At 31.6% G+C, this 26921-nt stretch overlaps 2 protein-coding genes across 2 annotated transcripts in view; one reads left to right on the top strand and one right to left on the bottom strand.

Moving 5' to 3' along the window:
* LOC132948527 (protein tincar-like) overlaps positions 1-14778 on the bottom strand; it is an 86259-nt gene extending 71481 nt beyond the window's left edge. The window contains exon 1 of the mRNA XM_061019034.1: positions 14512-14778. The gene's annotated coding sequence lies outside the window, so the exon portion shown is untranslated. The remainder of the gene's footprint in view (positions 1-14511) is intronic.
* The window catches only part of LOC132949743 (lachesin-like), a 277467-nt gene that overhangs the window by 139691 nt on the left and 110855 nt on the right, over positions 1-26921 (top strand). The window lies entirely within an intron of this gene.

The following is a 26921-nucleotide window of genomic DNA, read 5'->3' as shown; positions in this document are numbered from 1 at the left end:
GACGCAATAATAGTTGAGGTACTTCGGTCGTACAGTCTATATGCATATAAAGATAATAATAATTGTTCAACAAAGTCGATTTATTGAATTGTCACCCACGTAAAACGTTCATAAATAATTTATCAAACTATAATATAGGAACTATTAAAATTATTATTCGAAGTAATAAGACTACCTGGTTCTACCAAAATGGCAGAGTGTGCAACGACGAGATAAAACAATTTGTTCATATAAATACGTTTATTTCACTGCAGACCAACAAAACATTATATTTAGTGATCTACTCCTCCACAATATTATTATTCCACTCGACCCCCGCCTGCTGTATGTAGCAGGGTGAATTCCACGTTTTTTAATATTTTTTTTAATATTAGGTATCATTAAATTAAATTAATATTTTATACAAATTAATAGTTATTTACTTAAATATATTATAATGTTTAGGTAATTTTAAACACGGGATGGATACAAACAAAAGTAATACAATCAGTTTTCAGGTATACCTTTTATATATATATATAAATAAATGATTATAAACGTTTGAGAAATTGAGAATAATTCATAATTTATTCATTGGCTAATGAAAGCCAAGGTATATATATATATATATACTATATATACACAGTACACAACATGTTAATACAACATGATATGGTTTATCTCCAGCATTTTAATTAAATATTTCCACGGACGCGTTAAACGTTATTACAAAATTAAAATTATAGTTACTATCCGCTCTTTTTGCTGATGGAAATTAATTCAAAACACGGTACGTTTGACCTTCTAACCACATCTATTTCCACCCTCGGCAAACGAAATGGGGTTAGTACTAATAGAGAGACACACAATGAACAAATGAGTCATAGAAAGCGTATATCGATGACGTTGATTCTAAAATAATGTGGAGTGAAGACACCGAACAGTAAGAAAGTCTACATTACTTGATTTTTAAGTCCTAGTAACTTTTTACCCCGCAGCTAACTCAACGCGTTTTACAAACATAAAAGAATTGGCGAATTATCGTCATTTCTGCACCATATTCGGCAGTCGGCATTGTATTATTGATTGAAAACTATTGGAATTTATTATAATGCACGTCAATAAAATATAATTGTACAATTAAGTTGGTGCACACGTATAATATAAACTATAAAGGCAGTAATAATACACACGATGTGTATTATATTCGAATAAAAGGGTCACTACGTATATACATATAGTTACGGAGCTGTCCATCAACCGCTGTCAATTGTCTGTTGTTGGAAAAATAATGACTTATACTTAATATTTACCATAAAAAAGTAACCAGTAAAATTAATAATGCCATAGTATAGAATAATTATTATATATTTTCACTTTGTAATACACTAAAAAAATAAAATAAAAATTGAGTTATTATCGTATTTAATACAAATGAAAAACTACCAATATCAACGTTACAAACAAAAAAAAAATATACTAATTAATTATTTAACTAATTTAAAAGCTATAGATAACAAGTAATGTAGTAGGTGATGTAGTAAAGTATGAAAACGGAATTGATTGACTTTTTGAAAAAAAAATGTACCTAATAATTATTGTAACTTATGCATTATTGTATCAAAAATATTGTAAATGTTCGTTGGAGATCAAAGATAAAACTATAGTTACAATTGAATACTGAAAATGTGGGGCATAGTATTAAAAGTTTCAAACCGTAAAGTTATGTACTAATTTAATTAGTTAACTTCATATTGATAATCATATTACAGTTTATTATTAAATTATAAATGTAATCTTCTTATGCTTGAATAATATTATATATTATTTATGATAAGTAACTCAATATTTTAATAGAACTAAAATACACTCGTAATACTGATACAAAAGCATTGTTTTTTTTTTACCAATTATTAGTTATTAGTTATAACTCACAACAAATACAAAATTACAGTATCTATAGAATGCTGAAAAATTCTTTATGTTGCGGAATTGTTTCAAACTGTAAAAAGTAAATAGCAATATTGTGATTACTAATTACCAATATTTAATTAAATATTATTCGGATCATTAAAATAACTACCTACTGATATATTATAATAATTAACAATTATAATAATTATATGTCAGTATAGTTAAGGAAAAAACAGGTTCCTTAGTATTATTCTAGCCATCGAGGTAAAACAGCGATGAATCATAAAAAGTTTTAAAAGCATATAATGGAATACTTCAACACCCTCATTTGGAAAAATATATGACTCACTCTGAAGTTGTATATAACATAGGTAATTATTAGTTTTCCATGGTAATTTTGAAAAACATAAAAATCGTCTTCTAACAGTTTTGAATACTTTAACCTTTATGGTACTATCATTGATAAAACATATAGTAATTTTAATATCAGCGTTATTTTCTAAATATTAATATAATGTTTTGGATAGTTAAATCACCATATTTGTTAATACACAATCATTAGAATTTAAAAACTGTCTAAAGGTTATTTTAAATTCGTCAGGAAATCAATAAACAAATATGTATGTATAAATAATATTATAAATGTATAGTTAATTTTAAAATAGTCGTAATTATTGATACTAAATTGATTTCAGTCGATATTATAATATAGTTATAATATTCTAGTGATGTTTTAGCGATTTAGCACTGAACAAGCTCAATCCAAACATTACAAACGAAATATTTACCATTCTAATTGTGTAATATATATATATACCGTTTGAAAATTAAAACGCACAACTAAAATATCTCTGTTGGTTTATATTTGTATACCCGGACCCGTCGAGGGGGGGTGGGTAGGGGCAGACGAGCAGGGTTTCGAATGTTTATGTTGTATTACCATCGCAGTAATACTGTATGAAGTTCAACACGTTTTAAGGTCATAATAATAAAGATATAATGAAGTAGGTATAATTATAACGCATAATTATTAATTGTGCGATTATCAGTGTTTAACGCCGTCCAAAAAGTAATGCGCTCCAAGATAAGGACAGATTTTGAGCCGTACATGGTGCATACTTTAACCGTCGTGTAAATTAAACAATTAAACGTTTAATCGACAATAATTATTATGGGCGTCAGGCGGTTTCAATAATAGACATCGCGAGGGAATTTAACATCATTCAGTTAGTTACGCAGTTGCAGTAGTGTATAGCCATTAACCGCGTTTTTGGCGAATAATAATAATAAAAAAAAAAATCGAAATAAATAAATAATAATAGTAATAAATAAAAAAGTATGTGCGACAGCAAAACCAAATTCAGGGGCGCTGATTAATACTATATATTTTTATACTGACGGTTAGTATGCAATCATAGGTGGGCGCATTGCAGTTTCCGAGTGACATGTCTTAGACGTATATGGTATTTAAGTTGCAAAATATAGTCGTCTACTGTAAAAGGTCCTCGAGATCATATATATCGGGACGATAAATTAGCCGGATATCCTTGGTATAAAATGCTGAGAAAAAACAAAACACAAAAAAGACACAATATATAGCGTGAAGTATTAAGTAGACGTACATTCAAGGCGGTTATATTTTATTAAACTTTCGCTTCGATGTCGTCTACAATTTTTTTCAACGTCGACTGTTATGTCTCCGTAGGCAGGTACAACATAATATTACGGTGCGTCCATATAGTATTATTACATTGCGCAGTGGCGAAGTAAATCGTAACGGAATGTTTTCGAATTTCGAGTGGTGCCGGAAAGGGGGCACGCGCCATCGCATATAGTCTTGAGCGTCTAAAAATAAACGCAATTACGGGGCTCTTGATTGACGGTGTGAGCGCTGCGTATATATATATTTCTCGACTAAGTGGATATTTTTTTGGACAAAAAAAAAAAAAAAAAACGGTATATCTTCAACAACAACAATAATAATAATAATAATATAGGCCGTACGACGTGCGGCCGAGAGGTTAAAATAATAATATAAGTAGGCATAGCCGACGAGCAGCAGGGCCACGTTAAGATATTTTCAGATTTCCGCCGTCGTCGTCGTCGTCGTCGTCGTCGCGTTTGCTCCTCTTCGCCGCCGTGCACACAAAAGACCGCTCGCGCGGTGATTATTTCCCCCGTCGCTCTTCTCCCCACTTTGCCCGGCTACAGCTGCAGGCACGTGCGAACCGAAATCGATAAAATATATTTTTTACGCCGTTGTAATATTATTATTACGAAGTCCGACAAACGCGTGTATACTGATAATGTCCGTGTCATCAAGGGCGTCCGGATAAATTTTTCTAAGGGGGTGTGGTGGCGGGGCGATAGTTATTCATTATTACCGAATAGGAGGCACCAGTACTATTTTAATAATATGATTTTTTTTTTTTTTTTTGATAAGCGTACTAAATATTCGTATTAATAAACTACCAGAAGACGTCTAAGACAATTTGTAATTCACACGAACCGTTTATTGTTGCCTATATAACTATATTATAAACGTACTATGTCCCATGACTATATTGACTATAGTATTGCATAATATGAATAATAATCGATAAACTTGTTTAAAATTTAAATTATTAACAAATTAATAATATAATGTATATACTTTGATAGTTATGAATAAAGCCGGTAATACAAACTTTGAAACTTGACAAAAGAGGTGCCTACTTTTATCAAAATAAAAATGTGTGTGCATAAATGTCGATTTTCCAAAATACTATTTCATATCGAAACTCGTAATATAATACTGTTTTTTGGACCATTGACCTGAAACATTGTTCAAAGAAAACTGTGCGGAAAAAAAAAGTCCGAGAGGGGAACTGCCCCGACTTGCATCCCTTCGGACGTCCTTGTCCGCCGTCGTGGTATACATCGCACGTCTCGTCGGCGCCGCGCAGGCATACCTATTCTAACTTTTTGCGAGGGACGTAGACGGATACGAGACTAGAATAGAAGTGCTATAATATGCACGAGGAAATAATTGCATGATAACGATTATAATGTACGAAATACTTAACTGGCCACGACCTGAACACGGTACGCGTGTGCGACTATAGTGCGACTCGCACACAATAGGCGCAATCAAGCAAACAATACTATACCTACCATACGCACGACAATCACAATAATAATAATAATAATACTTTTTAGTTCTTTCCGTGGCGTCCGCGATCGGTCACAATATAATATAATACCTATAATGTCGCAAGTCCTCTGCTCAGCCATTACTCTCCCCCCCCCCCCCCCCCCCGCCCACGTGTTATAGCTGGTTGACGGTATACACTTTATATTATATTGTATAGGTTTAGGTACCGCCGCACGACAAGTCCGTTCTTCCGTCCACCGCCGTCGAGTGGTAATACGACGCGATATTACATGTTTAATTTCACGCGGCATTGTTCCAAGAGGATGCGACAACACTATAAAAATCTCATAATATATAGGTATTATATAATATTATATAAATGCGCGTGTTTGTATGCACCGTACAACGCGATGACGTGGGTCGATGTGTGTGTGTGTGTGATGTACCGGTGGTGAGTGCAAGAGTTAAGCATTAATGAGACGTACAATATTCTGACTATATGCGGTTATTGAATATAATATTATACGCGTTACAGGGCGATGCGTTTGACTTCGAGTTGTGGTAGTTTTCTAAATGAAAAAAAAATTGTATTTTGACAAATCAAAAATATCTCTGAAGAAAATAATAAATCTAATTTTTGAAAACTTTTTTTTATATATTATTTTCATTCACATCGGTCGGCACATCGGATTTTCGAGAAAAGCGTTCTGCTTCTGATCGCACAGTTATTATGAAATAGCTTGTAGGTCCTTTAAAACAATTTAAAAACCTAGAATACCAATAATACGATGAAAAGTAAAAAGAAATCATTTTTTTTTTTTTTTTGTGGAAATGAAGAGATGGATGTAGGTACTTCAATTTTCAATCTACCCATGTATATAAGATCAAACAATCAAAAACTGTAAACAAAGTAACTGACTGACGTATAGGTATAATAATATGTGCTAACAGTTTCATTTAAACAATACCATCCATCTACCAAGTGCAGTAGAAAATATAATATTACACTGTTACGAAATTTGTTCAAAGTATGAACTATCGTTATTGCATATAGTTATTATACGTTTTTCTCGTCCCTTCGTTCCTACGTGCGTCTACCATGATGTCTTCTTATTTAATACGCTAACAATCTAATTTCACGGATGTATAGATAACCCATAGCTATATACGTATAATGTGTACACAGTACGACTATAATAGTACAGCCGACAGCGCCGGACGATCCTTCGCGTATCATATAGCAAGTACCTACCTACCTACAGACGGTATAAACTCGATCAAGGAAAATAAATTGCACTGCCTTGACGTCCGGTCGTAAATTTTCACCGGGCGCGTCACGATGAGATTCTCAATGATGCTGAGCTCTTTATTCTGTGCACGATATATATATATATGTATAGCATACTACCGCCCTTTTTTCGATTTCGCGGTTTTGCAATTCGCCGTATGCAACTCTTGTACGATTTATTAATATCGAGTTAGTCTCAATAAAATTGCGCTAATCCTGCTGTAGTGCTGTCGCAGGTAACATATTATTGTCACGACAAAACTTCGTAAACTTCGTAGTTTTACGTGCCCTGATGCATGATGCATGTTCTAAAATGTCATAAGTGCCTAGTAACCCGTATACAGCATAGACCTGTTGTCATGTTACATTATTTATACATCATATTATCATCCCGAGCCCTGACAATTTGATGAATTCTTTTTCGATCACGACAATGCTTTAACTTGCAATAATGAATTTACATTTGGTGACATCGTATCATGCGTTTTTACAAAACGAATAAAAATTATGCAAATTTAGAACAATTAAATAAAAATATTTATACATCACATTATAGTGTTGGACGTTGGTAATAACTAATAACTAAAGAGTAATAATATTACAATACTGAATATATCAATTACTTTCTACCTGTAAACATAGATAACTTAAAATTTATCAAATTATAAAAAATTACAATGTAATAGTTCATAAAAACTAATGACAAACCTAATTTTATAGACAATTCAACTAATGTTACCAATGGGAATACAAATGTTATAGTTTTGAGAACTCTATAACAATAATATTAAAATATGATTATGATATAAACTCTATAATTGACCAATAATTTTTCAATGCACATTTTCTTTAAGTAGCCATGTTCTAATGAGTTACTATTAGATAAGTCAATTTATTAAAAAGTATAATATAATATGTTTACTTTCATTTGATTAGGTACCACATTATAGTCGTAGCCTACACACGTTTATAATTCTTCCTTATCACTTTAAGAGCCATGTTGTAAAATATCAATTATAATTTAAAGATATTGTATCATTATTATTTATTGTATAAATACCAAATCACTGCGAATTTCACATTCAAATATAATTTATATATTATAATATCGTATTTAATTATAATTTCGACTAAACCTTTAAATCGTTAAACTTACATTTATTTTCAGGCTTAATATACCTACTTGTGTATAATATATATATATAACTATAGTATTAATGTAATCAATGTTTAAATTCGATGTTAAATGCATATATAACTATACTGTACTTACAGATTATATATAATATGTCAATATTTTAATAATTGTTTAGTTGAATATTGTAAAACAAGTTCTTTCTGTCCAAGCGCAAACCATTATGGGTGTTGAAAAGTTGTATGATTTCATTTTCAATTCGGCTCAGTCAACTATCAAAATTAAATGAAAAATATCAGAAAATAAAACATTTTTCGTTCTGTTCAATTATATTTGAAAACTATATTAATAAAATTGACAATCTTGACGGATCCAAAGTGCGCAATCTGAATCCGATTTCTGTTCAATAATCAATTGTGTGTATCTAACATTAACAACATTGCAGGGTCCTTAAATGTGTATTCCAAATAGAACAAGAAAAAATTAAATTTCTCCGGTAAAACCACCGGTTCATTTATACTTTTACGTCGCTCAGAATCCTATATGGTCGAACTTCTAGTGTACCTACAACGAATCGCGATTATAATATTAAAGTGAGTTTCAATTTGTTTTTTTATATAAACTGGCATCATTTAATTGAGAACATATTTTGATGTGAATTTAAATGTTAAGATTAAGTCCACGTGATGTCATCAAAATAACATTAATCTACGTTTAGTGTGGGCGCAGTCCGAGACGTAGGTAGGCGTTAGAAGAGAAAAAAAGAACGGTCTTCGAAAGAAAAAAAAAAGAAAATGATAACAACCCGATTAATGGTGGGCCGGTGGGCGGGGGGATCGCAACATACAAAATTATACTTCACATTGTATTGTTATAGCGGTTATAAACACTAAACGGCATATTATTATACTAATAGAGTAATTATCTATACCTATACTGTCGGAATGGAATCGGTGCGGTTTGAAGAGGACACGCGTCCGGGCCGCTTATTCGATTAAAGAAGAAAAAAAATTGTTAATACGCGTACGGGGGCTATAATAAGGCTATAGACTATAATATAGTACAATACACAATACGCGATATATCCACACCAAACCGTCCAAATCGAATTGGATACTGTGGCGTAAGACCGGAAGACTATACGTATATTGTACACAACACTCGCGTGCCTAGTCAATAGACATAAACAAAAACTACACCTGGCCAACCGGTAACCGGGTATATACTCGTATACCACACTCAGGTCCTGGCCCGGCCGTATGTGCGGGGAATAACGACTAAACGGGTGGCTTCGTAAAATTGTAGGAACCGGTTTCACACTGTGCGCACACAAGAAATATTACTTATATATATATATATATAATTATTATTTTATACACATGCCTATTGTAATATATATTATGATAAACACGAGTGTATGATATTCTCTTACAACACCTGGCCGCCGATGTCGTATTATTTTCTCAGATTACACATGTGTTTTTTTTCGAAAAATACCGTTTTACTCGCATCAGCTGAGGGACGGACATATGGTCTCGTACTTTTACGGCGGTCGCCGGTAGTTCGTATATTATATTATACTTAACATTATAGCGTACAGCATTATGATATTAAAATTATTATAGTATAGTAAAGTAGCTCAAAATCCGCGATAGACTCGATGCTGTGCAGTCGTGCAGATACTTACGACTATAATAATGATAATAATAATATATTACATGGACACGCGAGAATTATCGGCTGACAGCCGGGTATGACGCGTGTGGTTGCGATATCATTACAGGGGGAAAAAATGAGGACGCGCGGTTTTTTGGTCCGAATTTGGAGTGTGCGCCGACGTTTTTAAAAATAGTGCACGCGAGGGTCGACGACACCGGCGCCGCCCGTCGCCGGCGGCCAGCGCCAATGAAAACAACCGACTTGCGTTATGTTATTATTATTCGTGTCTCCGTGAAAACTGTACACAATATAATATTATGATATTATTGTATAAGTTTAGGCACATTTCGACTGTACGCCGCATTATATATATTGTGATATCACGCGTAGAATATAGGTACAACACGACAAAAATCGTTAAAAGACGGGTCGAATATTTTTGTGTTTTTTTTTTGCGCCGACCTAAGCATTTATAGAGCGCGGCCGGTGCCGTAACGACCTGCAGCCTGCGACAGCCTGTGGATCGGCGTCCCCCCCGAGTGGAATATTCACAAACCCGAGGGGGGTCCTCGTTTGTATACACGCGCGCAGACGAGACACTCGAAGGACTTTGAACACGCACCTTTATTATAAACGTATACGATAAATAATTATAATTATGTTATATTATAATTATGCCACTTACAACCATCAAGACCAGCTATGTATGCGTTTAAAAATAATGAAGACCCAGGCATTGTGTTTGGAGTGGCCGTATTTTATAATATTATCGTCGTGTACAAGTGCGCACTAATATCACTTGGTTTTATCAGCGGAATCAACGGAAAATCATAACACTATCGTGGTTTATGTCTTATGGCATTTTGGACGGACATGATGGGTAGAACAGTTGGAACGGAAATAACATCGCCACTAGGTACGACAAAGAAGTGTTTCATATGTACCTAAATAATTTTTACTGCTGATAAATTATAAAGAAAAGAGATACGAATGGACGACTAAAAATTATGATGCTATTGTTAATAACTAAATTCATAATTGTTATCCTTCTTATGAAAAAAAAATTTGAAATATTTCACGAAAGGATTCAGCAGAGTATTTTAAAATTTCATATAAGTACCTATTTCACGGAATTTCAAAAGCCAATACCGTATGTTTATACACTATATACAGACTCTCGCGGATTTAACTCTCGTTTGAAAACGATGCGTAGGCACTTGTATGACTGTATATACTATTGTATATTATTATAATAGCATCGTCTAACGCTTATAAATCATAGTAATATTATTTTGACACGTCTGTCGAGTTGTCGAATAATCGAACATTTTTCGAAACTGTTCGAAATATAAACACGGAAATGAAACTGTCAACTGTTTAATAATAATAAAAATAAAAAACCCAATACACGAAGAATCAAAATATTTTTTTTTATTACACGTTCGCAGCTATACAGCATAACTACTCATAAGTCATAAGTAATGAAAAAACTTTGGAGTTCAAACATACGTACCTATAGACCATAATAAAAGTACCGAATGCCGATACGATCTAAATTGTTCTGGTGTTATTTTTATCAATAAGTTTGAAGTGTTTTCTTTTCGATTGTTATGTGCGTGTATACTGCAGTATATCAAAGTGTGTAAAGTTCGGGAAAATAATATTTTTTATTAAAACTTCTTTGGAGATAAAATTTTAACAATCGAAAAAAAAAATACCATACTGCATTTGCCTTCTCGTTTTTATTGCCCATTAAGGTTGGTAAAATTATCATCGAGGGGACACATAGAACAAATAAACGAAGGGTTGGAGAAGAAAAGATTTTTTGGATGTTGAGAAAGGGACCGTAATAAATGCTGTCAGCATTAATCATTAGCTACAGTAGCTAGTACTTTACCTCTTAACTATAACTATCTAAGTGTAGAATCACAATACAGTAAGGTTACTAAATTTATTTCTTAATGAAGTATAAAACCAAAGTTGATTTAAAGTATTGGTATTTAGTAAGTACACATAATAAAATATGATATTTGTACCATATGTCCATATATTTCTCCCGGGATTTATACTTATCTATATGTATATTTTTTTTATTTAGAAAATCAACACGATAATATTACAAATAAGAAATTGTTAAAATATTAAAATGTTGATTGACCTACCCTTCTTTGTAGCTTGTGTTGGATACAGGGAGTTATTATGATTACTAAATATTAGATTAATAAAATAAATATAAACAATAAATTAATATAATTTAAACTTAATATAAGATTGATGTAAAGTATACAATTTGACATCTAAAAAATTAATAAAAACAGATATTTTAAACATTAATACAGACATTCTTATCCAATTCTAGAAATAAATATTTATATACTACACATTTAACATTCATAGTATCACCTAAAATTATTATTTTTTTTTTTAATTCAATAGGCATATATAATAACAAAAATGTTTGTCACAAATAATCTATAAAATACTGACCAAAAAATGTATTGGGATATTGAACAGGAAAATCATAATTTCTAAATTCTCTTTTATTACCAACCTGAGTTATCATAACGATTATCTAATTTAAGATTCTTAATAAAATGCATAATTACAATTTTTAATTTAATTAATTTTTAATTTGTAACCCACTGGTAAAGCACTAAAATTCTTTATCATTTTCAGTCGTAGATATATCCATCTACTGTAATATGAATTTTAGTTTTAATTGGGTTCTATTAGTTAAAAATATTGTATTTTGTATAAAATACTTTATAAAAAAAGCTGAACTTTATTAAACAGACGACAAAACAGATACAGTTTTTTTTTTTTTTAATTAGTAATATACAATCTATATCAGTTGACACAATAAGCACATATGGTAAGAGAAAAAAAAATGAGTATATTAATTGAATGAAGAATAGCCACCCGATGGTGACACTTTCAATTGAGGAGCTTAATATGCATGTTTTACTTACGTAAAAGTCATGGCACTACTTAGTACTTAGTACTTAGTAGATAAAGATAAAGATTCCAATACAGTATAACACCAAAAAACTACTAATGAATATTAAAATAAATTATACAACAATGGACCATAAAAATTCACAAATAAATATAATAAATATTATAAGTAGCTACAGGAATACCAATAGATATCTTAGTTCATTTTAAATGGTAATGTATGGAAATTGAACGACCGAGAAAAATAAATTAATATTTTTGAATACTTCAAAAGTAAACTTTTACAGAGAACTGTAAAGATTTTCAGATAAGTTCGGAAACGTAATTTAAATGGCAGTAATACTATTGTGCAAGATGAGCGAAAGTCACGAGATAAAGCAATGTATTATGTATCGTACAATTATTGTATTTTGCAGAGATAGTTTAGCTGAAAGTGAATTCAACTACAAAAATAATTTCAAAACACATCGAGTAATATTGAAAAAAAAATGTGCAATGAGATAATAAATTATTATGTGCAACAAAAGACGAGCCGTTCAAAATGGCTTAATTGTTTCAACGTTAACAAACAAAACCGTCCAAAATAATATTTGAATAATTCATTCGTATACAGCTAGTACACCTATTTAGCGGCTATTAATTTTACGAGTGCAAATTACCGGTATGTAGGTACTTACTGCGTTTCGACCATAATATTAATTAATTCGTCTATTCGTCTGAAAGTGACATTTCGACGACCTGTCTTTGTTTATATGTACAGGAACATTATGAACAATGCATATATATATATTTATTAGAAAAGCTCACGCAGCTCGTCTACAACCAAACGGAATGCATCATTGGCCATTAGCGTAAGTATAAACTATGAACAATATAGGTACGATATATTATTATGTGTTTGTATTATTACTGCAGTGCTCTCGTAAAAACCAAACGCGGACAGTGTCGTTCAAAAGAGACGTACCCAGAGTGCTTTGGACAATTAATTTTTATAATAAACTACCAGACCAGATGTACTACACAGTCATCCGACTCCGGGCATAGTCTCTTTGGTCTTTATACCAAGAGTGCTCGCTGCTACGATGCGAACATTAAAAGTTAAAAGTCTAAAACGTTTAGCATTATGCGTATAGACAGCGACTTTATCCAACCTATTCGATGTGATAGACAATATTATCCATCTTGCCGACATGATAATAATATGTTGCGAACATAATATTAATATGTGGGTGGTACCTACAGGTACGCGGTGACATGATTTTAACGTTATTATAATATATACTTCACACCGTCGATAACATTGAGAAAGAAAATATAATACGTAAGCACAATAATGCACACCCTGTAATCAGTGTTCGGACTTATCTAGATAATTATTTGTTCATCTTTTATCTTATCTAGATAAATAGTTACAAGGTATCTAAACGTTCATCTTAGATCATTTTTTTACTCATCTTAATGAATTCGTCTAGATACATTTTTTATTGATAAAAATCGCGAAATTGTACAAACGCATTTAAATATTTATACAAATTCTCAAACCAAGTTTATGGTTTATAAAAAAAGGTAATTATTTTTACTTATATCATCATCATTATTATTATTATGTTCCTAGTGCCCAACTAAAACATACCTGAATTTAAAACCCATTTAAAAAAAAATTGTAACTTTATCTAGATAAAAAACTACTTATCCAATCCGAAGCCTAAAACATAGGATGGCCAAAGAACGAGCCGAAGAACTTTCAGCGTGAGCGCGTGTCCGCGAGGGTAACCAGCTCAAGATACCGGTAAATAGCTAGGCATCTGTATATATTGTAATGTCACACTTATAAGGCCCCCCCCCCCCAAGGACACTTGTTCGTTTTATCGTAAACGATTGTCGTAAATTCGCCAGAGCTATCGCGTAGTGAAACAGTAACAATATCGAATGGTGAAACGGATCGTAGCGCTCGTACCTACCCATGTCATTAAAATTGCCATCAGTTATTTACCGCGACGCGGATCGTAAGCGCACAAGTTGTATCGTCGTGGCAGCAGGCGCGTAACATACTGTACAACAATCAACCGGTCAAAACCTGGGTCGTCGTTCGCGACGAATTATCGCGGTAGTTTAGCGAACTCGTTGAAACAAAAAGGTGATTTAGAGAAAACGAAACTCCGATTGATGTCCGTCCCGCGAGGATAGAACGTAGCGAAAAAGTTTCGTCGCAAAACCGGGGCGGTGCAGGTACATACCCGGGCGGGCGGGTATAGGTATGATGATAACGATAATAATTAGTACGACACGTCCGGTTCGGGAACACGGCGTGCAATCCACTGTCGCGATATAACGTATACTTGCTCGACGGATAAAAGGATTTCGCGCACGGGTTGAGGGGGGGGGGGGCTATAGCACGTGTCCGTAGGCGTTGTGATGTTTGATAAATAGGTGTCGTGGGGTACGTACCTCGCCGAAACTTCTGGGTGGAAGAGCACTCGTCGGCGGCGTGCGATGGTGCGAGCTGTGGCGGATGTCGCTCGGTCGGAGAACGATCCCCGGCAGCAGTTGGCGCAAACCGTCCGGATCCGAATGCCTGTTATAGATAGGTATGTATCACGGTAGATCTTTCGGGTCCATATTGTTCACCGGACGTAAAGAACGCGTACCGACAATATTGCAATGTTACGCGCACGGACGACGGCGACTCGAACCACGACGGTACCGGTACAAACGCACGACACGACTAAACGTAACAATGCTGGAACGCTGGTCCACCGTCGTCGGCGGCGGCGGCGGCGGACCCCGAACGGTGAGGCGTCGCCACCCATCGGTGCCCGCCGGCGACTGCGGTCCGCGGCTAGAGGGCGCCACACGACCGGCAGATCGATTTTCGCAAGCGGGTTTTCCTGTTATTATTTTCTCATCGTGTTTCCACGACCCGGACGCTGGCAGAGGGCGCCGCGCGTACCGCCGTGCAGCGACTCGGCCGGTTTGACGCGACCCGAGCTTTTCCCGTAATTATTATTGTTGTTTATTAAACGCCGCAACGGCAATTTTACATATTATTACAAATAGGTATGGTATAATATAAGTACAGTAAGGTAGAATACATACATAATTAATTAGATACATAATTAATAATTTAGATAAAAGTATAAATATTTCAGAGTATACATGTTACAATATAGATAAACAGTATATGATTATAAAGGTAGAAGTATAATTATTAGTGGCCCATAGATTATTGGTTGTTCGCAGCTCTGAGCATGCGGTGTAGAGCCCATGGTTGTGCTCATACGAGGTCTTGTGGGTTGGGACATAAAATCGTGATTGGTTTCTGGAAGAAAGAGAAGGAACTCTGAATGGTATGGCTGAAAGGAGATCAGGAACGTACAAAGAACCACTTAGAATTGAATTTAGAAAGTCTAAGTCTGCTTTTGCACGGCGAGAGGTAAGAGTTGGGATGTTCAAAACTTGCCTTATGTTGGAATAATCATGATTTTCGTGATAAATGTTCATTTTGAAGGCAATAAAGTTAAGAAATTTATTTTGGACGCGTTCAAGTCGTAGCTGGTCTTTGACTAAATACGGTTGCCAGATCACGGATCCAAATTCAAGAAGAGAGCGGACAAGGGCATTGTATAAAGTACAAAGGCATCCAACCTACTTAAATAATTTAGTATTATTAATTGTATGATATCCGTTGCAGGATAATAATATTACGAGTATACAAAGCATGGCAAATAAACAATAATGTCTATACGAATAATGATCCGCAGTGACGATTGTCCAAAAACAACACGACCGGTGGTGCCCTCCAAAGACAAACCGAGGTTGGGTCAAGTCGGATGAGATATGAAAAAAACTCGTTGTTCATAAAATCCAACAAAAACATTTTAAGATTATGAAACAATAATTACTTATTGCTGTTCCAATATTATTTTAGGAACGAGTATAATATGTGCGACAAGAGGGAAACAAATAAAACATGATTTACATAATTTGGGGAAAGAAGATACCCACTGATGACACTTTCGATCTGGTTTAAATTTTAGGAACATAAAAAAAAAAATCAACGGTAACAATATAACCTAATCTTGAATTATTTGTATACATATACAAAATATAACTGTGTAAATGTAATTTGATAATTTGGTAATTTGATTTAACAATGATGTGTTATTTTATTTTTATTTTTTTGTGTATTTGTACCTACACGATAAGTAGTCGAAACAATACTTCGATATTCAACTTCAATGTGAATGTGAATCTAGTTGGTAGGGAGGTCAAAATTTAAAATCCCTAGTAGTTTTCAAAAACAAAAAAAATTTAGGAAAAACGGAAATTTTTACGCAAAATCGATTTTGGTATTTGTAACTCAAAAATAAATTACCGTAGATATATGCAATTTTCACTGAATACTTATATTGGCATTTTCTATCACGAAAAAACTTTCAAAATATATTGACTGTTTTGAGTTGTTTACGGACATTTTTAGTTTCCAATTTTTTTTAGTTTTTTTTTTATTATAAATGTCAATAAAATGTTATTCGTAGGGTCAATAAGCTTGACAACTTGATAGAAGGCTCCTAATAGATTGCTACAATGAAAAAAATATAAAAATATAAAGACACAGTTTTTTTTACGGTTATTTTATGTTCAAATTTGGATAAAATTAGACATTTAAACGATGAAAAATTATTTTAGTTTTGTGTTATATTTTAAAAATGTTATTCGTGGGTAATTGTAATTTCTTAAGTATATTGTTATATAAATATGATAATAAACAAATAATAATAATTTGACCTAACCAGCTATCGTATTAATAATAACAATATAAATATATAATATAAAATATCCTAGGCTGACAAACAGTCTCCGCTCAGAATCGTTTTTCTTATACAAATATATTATATCATTGAATTAAAATTTAACACCACCCATAACAGTCACCCATTTGTAACCTATTGTACAGCGGAGTGACTTCCACTTGCGCACATTTTTTTAAAATTAAAATTAGTCAAAAATGTTTAGTAGATAATATGACATATTATATAGAAACATATATTGTTATAATGTAGTACGCAGTTGCACGGTTTTTGTATTCGTAAAATATTGAACAAAATAATATATTAGCTTTGTTTTTGATAAAAGAGACCCGCGAACAAGGTGGAGAGCAGTGCGGCAGATGAGGTAAAGCCTAAGCTCAAAACGAATAATGCGAACAGATTAGAGTCAGCGATTCGAGTATTCAACTTCTGTTATAACAATACTTTTCGCTTATTTTTACCTTTACAAATAAAAAACTATACCAAATAATATTATGTGATACAGAATTTATTCCGGAATAATAATAATAAGTGAGTTGGACCATACAACTATCCTACAGTGTCCCGAGTACGTGTAAAAAATGTATAATCCTCCGTCCGAACAAAACTTAATCCGGAGTTCCGATATTGTCCGTTTCGTGGAACAATTATATTTAAATGCGGATTCGAAATATTGTGAAACGGAATAGATAACAACCGTTGTTGAGTACACCGACATGATATTGTTAAAATATCCCCAAGTTTCATACTTAATATCTTGCTTGTGTATTAGTACACTCGACGTGTAATAATATTATGAACGTGTACATATAATAATAAATTGAAAATAAAATACATAATAAAATAATGCACTTTGCACTGCCAGCTTGTACTTATACGAGTGGAATATCGCCGAAGCTATGTGTAGGGCATGTGATAACTCATACATTAAATCGTAGTATATTAATAATAGCAATATATACTTTTAAAATCATTATGTTTACCGTAATTATTTTAGTCTGCTTATACAATAATATAGTAATAATTAATATGTATCTGTAACTTTATTTTATTTGATTCGTCGTAATTGTATGTTTATGTATATGTAAGATACTATACCTATTCACTGTTATAATTTTTTTTTTCAAAACATGTATAATTTTATTACCATTTATCATTATCAATAATATAAATATAGATTAAAAAATAAGGTACTCGTGTAAGTTAGGTTAGGTGATACCTATACCAGGGACTAGAAATTCACCGAAAAGAACCGGTTTTGGAACCGGAACCCTTTGAATATATTGGGAACCGAAACCTCACCGAAACCCTTATTTAAATTAATTTTAATACCGGAACCTCACCGGAACCCTTATTTAAATTAATTTAAAAACCGGAACCGACACTTGAACTTTGCAAATTTTTTTACATAAGTATAAAACCAAAACAGGTAACAAATTTTTACTTTTTAAGAACCTAAAAGAAACCGAAACCTTTAGTTTTTCTACGAACCGAACAGGAACCGGAACCGTAAAACCATCAAGGTTCTAGTCGCTGACCTATGCTACCTAGCTATACCGCAAAATGCTACTTACCATACAAAACTGGAAAAAGTGTACGCGTGCAATATGCTACCTACTCTTATACTCTTATATTATAATATTATATGTTATATCTGTATTTTATTTTATTACGGGAAAGTTCATGTGACTTCGGTTATTATTAAGATAAACAACATTACGTTACAACGGTCATACAATACTATATATAGTGGCTAAATAGTTATTATACTGGGCACGAATGTCTGGTCAATTACCGGTAAATATCTACCAGGGTTAGGTGTGTTGGGCAACAGATTTGTTAGACCATCACCTAAAAGAGGAATCCATGGTGGTGGTCCATTAAAACACAACACGGTAATTTGTTTGAAGTTTTCAGGGATGGCATAGACAGTATATAATAACAATACAATATAACGCGTTAAAATATTTGACAATGATGATAATCAGAAAAACATTAAGTAAATTTTAGTTTAAGAACTCGTTATTAATTAGGACGGCAAACACCCATAAACATTTTTGCTAGGCATTAAAGGTAGTTTTTTTTTACAGTAGATAGCATAATATAGGTACACCAACGAAGCAGAAGTATAGGCAAAAAAAAAAAAAACAATAATATGAGTAGGAAAATGTACATAAATTATTAACGCATTTATTAAATACTTATACTATTACATCGTACTTTTAAATTTCAACCAATGGCTATACTAAATATTACCATAGATTAAATATCACAGTGATATATTTTCCCGAAAATGGCAATGAGTAGGTATATCATAATATAGTATTATACTATAAAAAATACTAAATGTGGATATTCTTTGAGAATAATATATACGTATTGGTCGTCACTCGTCAGTATACATTTAAGTTTCCGGTCGGAAGTAGCACGTGTTCGGCAACGAGGGTCATTGATATTTCATTCCAAATAGCCTGTGATAAAAATAGTCATATCCTTACCCGCGATTTTTTGTTTTAAATTATAGTTCATTATTATGTATTTATATTATATGCCATAATATATTGTTCATACGCATACATGCCTTCCATATTTGAGACAAAACCATACGGACCAGCAACAATAAGTATGTATGTTTGTTCGTAATTATACAGAGTGATCATTTTAACAGTTAACACTTAGAAACACAAATCATCTCGAAAAGTAATAACGTTTTCGAAACAAAAAAAAATCATATGTATAATTTGAAGTAATTAGTATTGTGAAACAATATTTTTAACCAAAATTATATTTTTTAATTTAATAAAGCGTAGGTACTGCCATATAATGATAGTCTATGTCTCAGTTTATCAAAACATTAATTACTTAATTTAAACCAGTAGGGATACTACAACAGGGATATTATAGTACATTGTGGATTAACTATTATACATATACCAGATATCTTATACCTACTTTATGACCTAAAAAGCATTTATAAAATTGATGCATTCAATTCGAAAAAAATAAAATTTTGGTCTTTAGAAAATATTGAGTTCAAGATTCACACATTACCAAACGAATATTTCTACGCGGTATATGGTTCGTTGGTTCATAATACATTATTTATAATATAGTAGAACTACTTAAATCCACGAGATGAAAATACAATTCTGTGAATTTTTTATGAACATCACATAAAAGACTATTTTGAAATTGTTCTTTCATAAAAATGATGGAACCTATACATATACAAATTTCAAATACTTTTTGTAGCTACCTGTATTTTCCTCGATAGTTGATCTCTTTACATATGTTTGGATACACCTACCTATCTTTATATATTATATATTATTATAAAATTATAATTTATAATATAATCTTTTGATTAAATTACTTTTTGCAAAATATATTAACTATACAAAAACAATTTTCTTTGGATTCATATAAAAAAATGTATACATTTTCTATGATGAATTATATTATGACGAGCAGATATATTTGTAGGTACCTATACATAGTATGCACATAGATATACTGTAAACATATTATCATCCATGGTATTATTTTATTTTTTCCAATTTTTTTACCTATATTTTTTTTTGTATTTTATAATATTGATATGAATTGGTAAAGTTTATCCAAATTGCATCTAACATCTAAATCAGCATTAATCTGTTTTAAATTAAAAATTACTTACTTAAAAATAAATGCCCAGCAATAGAACTAAAGGGTGCCTTTCATGAGAAATAAACAGTTTCAAAACAACATGAGATCACCCTACCTGGCCTCAGTGTTGGGAAAGTTCCTTTTAAAAAGGAACTCGTTCCCGTTCCTCGTTCCTACTGTAAGAAAGGAACTCGTTCCCGTTCCTCTTTCCTGTCCCGAAAAAAGAACGCGTTCCCGTTCCTTTTTAAAAAGGAACGCGTTCCCGTTCCTTCATGTTCCTTTTTTTGCAATTTGAGTGGTGGTCAATGGTGTATTTTGCGAACAATTTTTAAGTAATCAGAAATAATCGAACCGAGAGAGTTAACCGATTATTTCTGACTTAAAAATTTTTCGCAAAAAACACCATTGACCACCACTGAAATCGGTTAACTCACTCCTTTCTAGGAGCACCGATTTTTAACAAAAATGATTTGTCTTAGATTTTTTTTGTTATAATTCAAAAGTTGTATAGCGTAGACTTGAAACTTTATATATATACATTCATATTGCATAATTGCATAATATTATACATGTATATTACTATAGTAGTATAGTATATCGTGTATAGTGTGTACTATACACGATACACCACACATAGAGATATGCTATAGGTTATAGGCTTATAGCCCATAGGAGTATAGGACATAGTATGATACAACAATCTGTTTTTTTTTTTTAATTCAATTTATTTGAAAAATATTTTTATACTGACATTTTGTTTTGTTTGAGAAGAACTAATTTGGCGCGCGGAACCGGAAACGACCCGGAACACGACACGTAGTCGACCGACGCCGTCGCGGCTCAGTTTTGGCGCGGAAACACACTATATGCGCTTCATAAAATATACTGTGGCACTCAACGTGTTAAAATTTTTTCATTATTTGAGGAACGGAAATTTTCGTTCAAGTTCCTTCAAAATAGGAACTCGTTCCCGTTCCTCGTTCCTATATTTTAAATGAAACGCGTTCCGAGCTTCGTTCCTATAAAAGGAACGCGTTCCTTCCCAACACTGCCTGGCCTACCTATCAACATGGAGAACAAATCAACTATAAAAAATATAATAAAGTATAGATAGTCGTACTCTTCTATGCATTCATTATAATATTATTATTGTAACATTGATTTATTTACCTATGCTTAATATTAATTTAATACAGTTTATAATACCATATAAGATATTATATAGTTATCTACATATAAGTATTATGTCGATTTTTACGGGTCGAGAATTGAGCGTAATGTTGAGATAGTTAACTGATATTGTGAAGTATATAATTTAGACGGAAATAATTATACGTCTGAGTTGTAACACGTGTTATAATACTAATATGCTAGACCAACGCCAAAACCTACGAAGAATGAATGATTCGTATCTATATCATACCTGTTTCGTATAATATATTAATATCTATAAAAGCTAATATAAGGATCATTAATAATTGTCTTATGGAGATTTTCTAATTAAAATTGAACATTGAACCAAAGTTAAACTAACTGACAGTCTTGCCGAACAAACCGCTGTCATCACGTTAATTAACTTTCAAAATAAAAGCAATGAAAAAGAAAATGAATTTTGCTTATAGTATTATTATCAGCAGTGACACTATTTCAGTTAGTTAAATTAATGTTTTATAATTTATCCCACTCTGCTATATATAGTCTCTCTTTTCAATTTCTCAATAAAATAAATTAATAATAATATGTTTGATATCTTGTGTTAGTAAAGAATCGTAAATTATTTAAGTTTTTAATAAAGTACATACAAATTATTCCAAGGGGCTTTCCTCGCGATCGTGGTAACTGAATAACTCAAAGTTCAAGGGGAACGAAATAAATTCACTATTCAGCTTAACGAAAAAAATTAAATTGCTAGAGTTTGAAGTGTTCTATTTTATGTTGAGTTATTAAGGTTTGAACTTATACCGAAATCTAATATAATATTATGCATGTTGATCATTATTTGTTAAAGTGTCTGTGGTTTGTCAAGTAAATAATGAATATAAAATATATTGACAAATGGGTATTATATCATTAATATGTAAGTGTATATTCTATTTATTTAGTTGATTATATATTATTCACCTATCTTGGAAAACCCTATACGAATCAAAGTCGATGAGCCAGTCATTGGTGTAAATCAGAAGGGAGGACGATGAATGAAAAATAATTGTGATATTTTCTTGTAGAAATATTTATGATCCTGCATTTGAAATATTTCAATGAAATTATGAAAAATATTGTTTTTCTTTTAAACATGTTTGGCTATAGATGATTAGAAACGATTATTGATCGATAATTAATTACCTATCCATCAAAATACCATAGATTGCAAATTAATATGTCATTGGTTATAAATTATAGGTAGGTATAATGGTATTATATTACTGGTTAATTTATCACTTATTTTATTCGGGTTTCTATTGGCTATTATTTATTAGTATTCTTTACAATAAACAAACTTTTAAAAATATTCTCTTGCTTTAATTTTTTTTCTTATAAATTAAATATTTTAAGAAAATTAATTTCATGAAATTTCAAAACCCTGGATAAATTGTTCATGAAAAATTGAAGATTTATGATTTTTTACATGAACTTATTGCATAAACGGCATCCACCTGAATTAATTTTAAGAATAAGTTATGAAAACCGATGAATTCTCTTATGATGTATACCCTATAGCAGGGATGGACAACTAAATGCTACAAGAGGGCCAATAGCGGGCTAGAGAACATTGAAAAAAATCTATGTTAACTATGTCCCTGATAAATAATTTTAACTATTATTAAGACATTTCACAGTTCAATATGGGATAAGAATAAGAATTTATATCAACGTTTTACGATAAACATTATATCGATTTTATAAATATAGTAAAATAAAGTACAGAAAAATCCTAACATTTTATATTTTTATAAAGTAATTTGAAATGTAGCAAGCGCCAGTTAAAAATGGTACTAAGGCCGGATGTGGTGTAGGTTAGGGTAGTGTAGGTACTTTTCTTTTAATATTTTATTGTTCTGTAAATCAATGATCTCCGTTTGCATATTTTCTGGGACATCTTCAACTGATAATAAAATCGAATTGAAAACAATATGAAACATTTTTCATTAGCTTTGAAATCTAAGAACCTCGAATCAATCTGGAGTTTTAAATCAGAAATGGCTTCTGCATATTATTCCGTTGAAGTAAAATTGTATTCTGACATACATGCAGGAACTGAGTTGTGTTATTTTTTAGATTCTGAGTGAAACGATGAATGTATTGATTTTACAATGATGTGTGTTTTTTTTTTTATTTTTTTTTTTATTTTTTTATTTTTGTGTCTGTGTACACGATAAGTAGTCGAAATAATGCTTCGATTTTCGACTTCAGTATCTTGTTCGATGGGAAAGTGAATATCGTTGGTGCATTGGGGAGGTCAAAATTTTAATTTCCCAGTAGTTTTCAAAAGCGATGTGAAAAACAAAAGAAAAATTAAGGAAAAACGGGAATTTTTACGCAAAATCGATTTTTAACAAAATCGATTTTGGTTATTGGTGTAACTCTAAAAGAAATGACCGTAGATGCATGAAATTTTCACTGGTTGTTTATATTTGCATTTTCTATACACAATACAATTTTGAAAATATTTTGACTCTTTTTGAGCTGTTTACGGCCATTGTCCGTTTTCAATTTTTTTAGTTTTTTTTTCTATAAATATCAATAAAATTTTATCTGTTGAGTAAAAAAGCTTGAAAATTTAATAGAAGGCTCCTAGGTTATTGTTTCAAAGGCAGATGAAAAAAATTAAAAATCCTTAGTCACAGTTTTTAATTATAAGCATTTAAAGTTCAAATTTTGACAAAATACGGAAAAATCACGAAAAATAGCAAATTATTTTGATGAGAATTCATAAAAATTTTTCTTTTTAAATCTAAGATTTGAAAATGTAATATAAGATTACTCATAAGTTTGTCTACCTTTATCAAAAAAAAAATGTCTAGAAGAAACTTAAATTAAATTTTTATGAGCGTCTGAAATTTATATTTTTACAACATTTGATATTTACTCGATTTCTCATGTAACAATTTTCTTATTTTATTGTAATTAAAAAACGAATGACTGTAGATACTTGAAAATTTCACTGAATGTTCATATTAGCATTTTCTATACACCATAAAATGTTGAAAATATTTTGACTCTTTTTGAGCTGTTTACGGACATTGTCAGTTTTCAATTTTTTTAGTTTTTTTTTCTATAAATAACAATAAATTTTTATTTGTTGGGTAAAAAAGCGTGAAAATTTAATATAAGGCTCCTGATATATCGTTCTAATAGCAGTTGAAAAATATTAAAAATACATAGGCACAATTTTTTTTTATAAGCATTTAAAGTTCAAATTTTGACAACATTTATCAAATTTATAATTTATTAATTATTTTGTGGTTAAAAATGTATAAAATGTTTAACTTTTATGGCTAAGGATTTAAAATTTAAAACAAGGCTCCACGTAAATAGGTTATATATAAATTACTTTATTCACAATAATATCATCAAATATACTTGGTAATATCATAGGCTGACTAACCGTTTTCGCTCAGAATCGTTTTTCTTATACAATGATATTATATCATTGAATTCAAATTTAACACCATCCATTACAGTGACCCACTTGTAACCTACTGTACAGCAGAGCGACATCCACTTATCCACCTTTTTTTTAGCTGGATTGCCATTTATTTGACTTTGCAAACGTAAATTAAACTCATTCAAGTGCAATGTACCTAATAGGTATCCGTGAGATGGACAGAATAATTATTCCATTCAGAATCATTAAGTTGTTCAAATTGTTTTCCTTTATATGACCTTGTTAAGCGTCTATTTCAACTATAAAGTGTTTAAATTCTCTACGATTCAATGTTCTTGATCTAATAAAATTTACTGTTTTTACAACATCTTTCATGATAGTTTGAAAGTCATCAGATTTTGAACATACATTTCTTGGCGAATAATGCAGTGATATTGCATAAGTTGCAAAACACCACATGTACTCATTTGTTTTTTGATTAGCGTTACGAGACCTTAATTTTTTCCAACCATTGATGGGGCTCCATCTGTTATAACTTCAGAAAGGTTATTTAATTTGATATAAAAACGACTGAGTGTCGATTTTAATGCATTAAAAATCTCACAACTTTATGTTGTGCCTTTCATTGGAAAAAGTGTGATTAATTCTTCAGTGGTTAGTTAAAATTAGAATCAATACCCCGACAGAAATTGCTGATTGAGCCAGTATCTGACAAATCTGTTCTCTCGTCAAGGGCCAGCGAATAAAAAATAAATTTAGAAATGTGTTCTTTTAGGGTAGTTATACTCTCAATATAAGTTCTTAGATCTTCTATACGCCTCGCTACAGTTACTCCTGATAAACTCAATTTGGAAAAAGTTGTTTTTGTGCTGGACACACAATTTCAGAGGCCACCTCCATGCACCATTAGTAAACTCGACTTCGATTTAGCGACAATTATGATCGATTACGAACTAACAGGCAACAGCCGACATTTATACCCAGGCAGGTAATTTAATTTATCTTATATCATATTTTATTATTATTTTTTCGATAGCCATGGCTTAGCCGTTATAATTTTATCGAAACAGAAAAGGTACATGCTAAATTTCAAATGTGATCGCGGGCCCCACATCATGACAAGGCAGACAGGAAGCGGACGGTGGGGGCCGAGGGTTGAAGACCACGGCTTTAAACGATTATTAAAAACAAAATCTGTGCATGTATTTTCGATATTTTTAAATATATTTATAAAATAACCTTATGAAAAACTTTGTATTAAAATATGTTCTAGTATTTTTATTCTTATAAGAAACATTTATAAAAAATATTAACACAAATCGAACATTTTATACGTCATAAAATAAAACTATTTAATTTTTTTTTTTTGTACAGTATAAATCGAACAATATAGCAATGCTGTTTGATCGTATAATTTTCTAGTTACGTAAATATTTATTTCGCCTTTTGTTTATCTTATTGAATTTTTACACTTTGGATTATTTTGTTTATTCTGATACTTCAGCAGACGCTTGAAAAAGTTATGTTATCTACTCAACAGTGTGATGGTACTCTATAATACAAACAAAGTATTTTGACACGCGTTAGCTTTTCATTTTTGTACGCAATTTTTCGTTTTAATATAATATATATGTAGGTATGCCGTGAATAAACACAAAATTATAACTTATTTAGGTTTCATAAAGGTTATAATTATTAATTATGCAATTTTAAATTTAAATTCAATTATTCAATATAAAATAAGAAATGAAACTTTAATTTAATTTTACGAAATGATTTCATAACTAAGGGTAGGT

The sequence above is a fragment of the Metopolophium dirhodum genome, chromosome 7 (genome assembly GCF_019925205.1).
Source record: "Metopolophium dirhodum isolate CAU chromosome 7, ASM1992520v1, whole genome shotgun sequence".
Taxonomy (NCBI): domain Eukaryota; kingdom Metazoa; phylum Arthropoda; class Insecta; order Hemiptera; family Aphididae; genus Metopolophium; species Metopolophium dirhodum.
The sequence above is the reverse complement of the archived record's forward strand: the minus strand, read 5'-3'. Positions and strand labels throughout refer to the sequence as shown.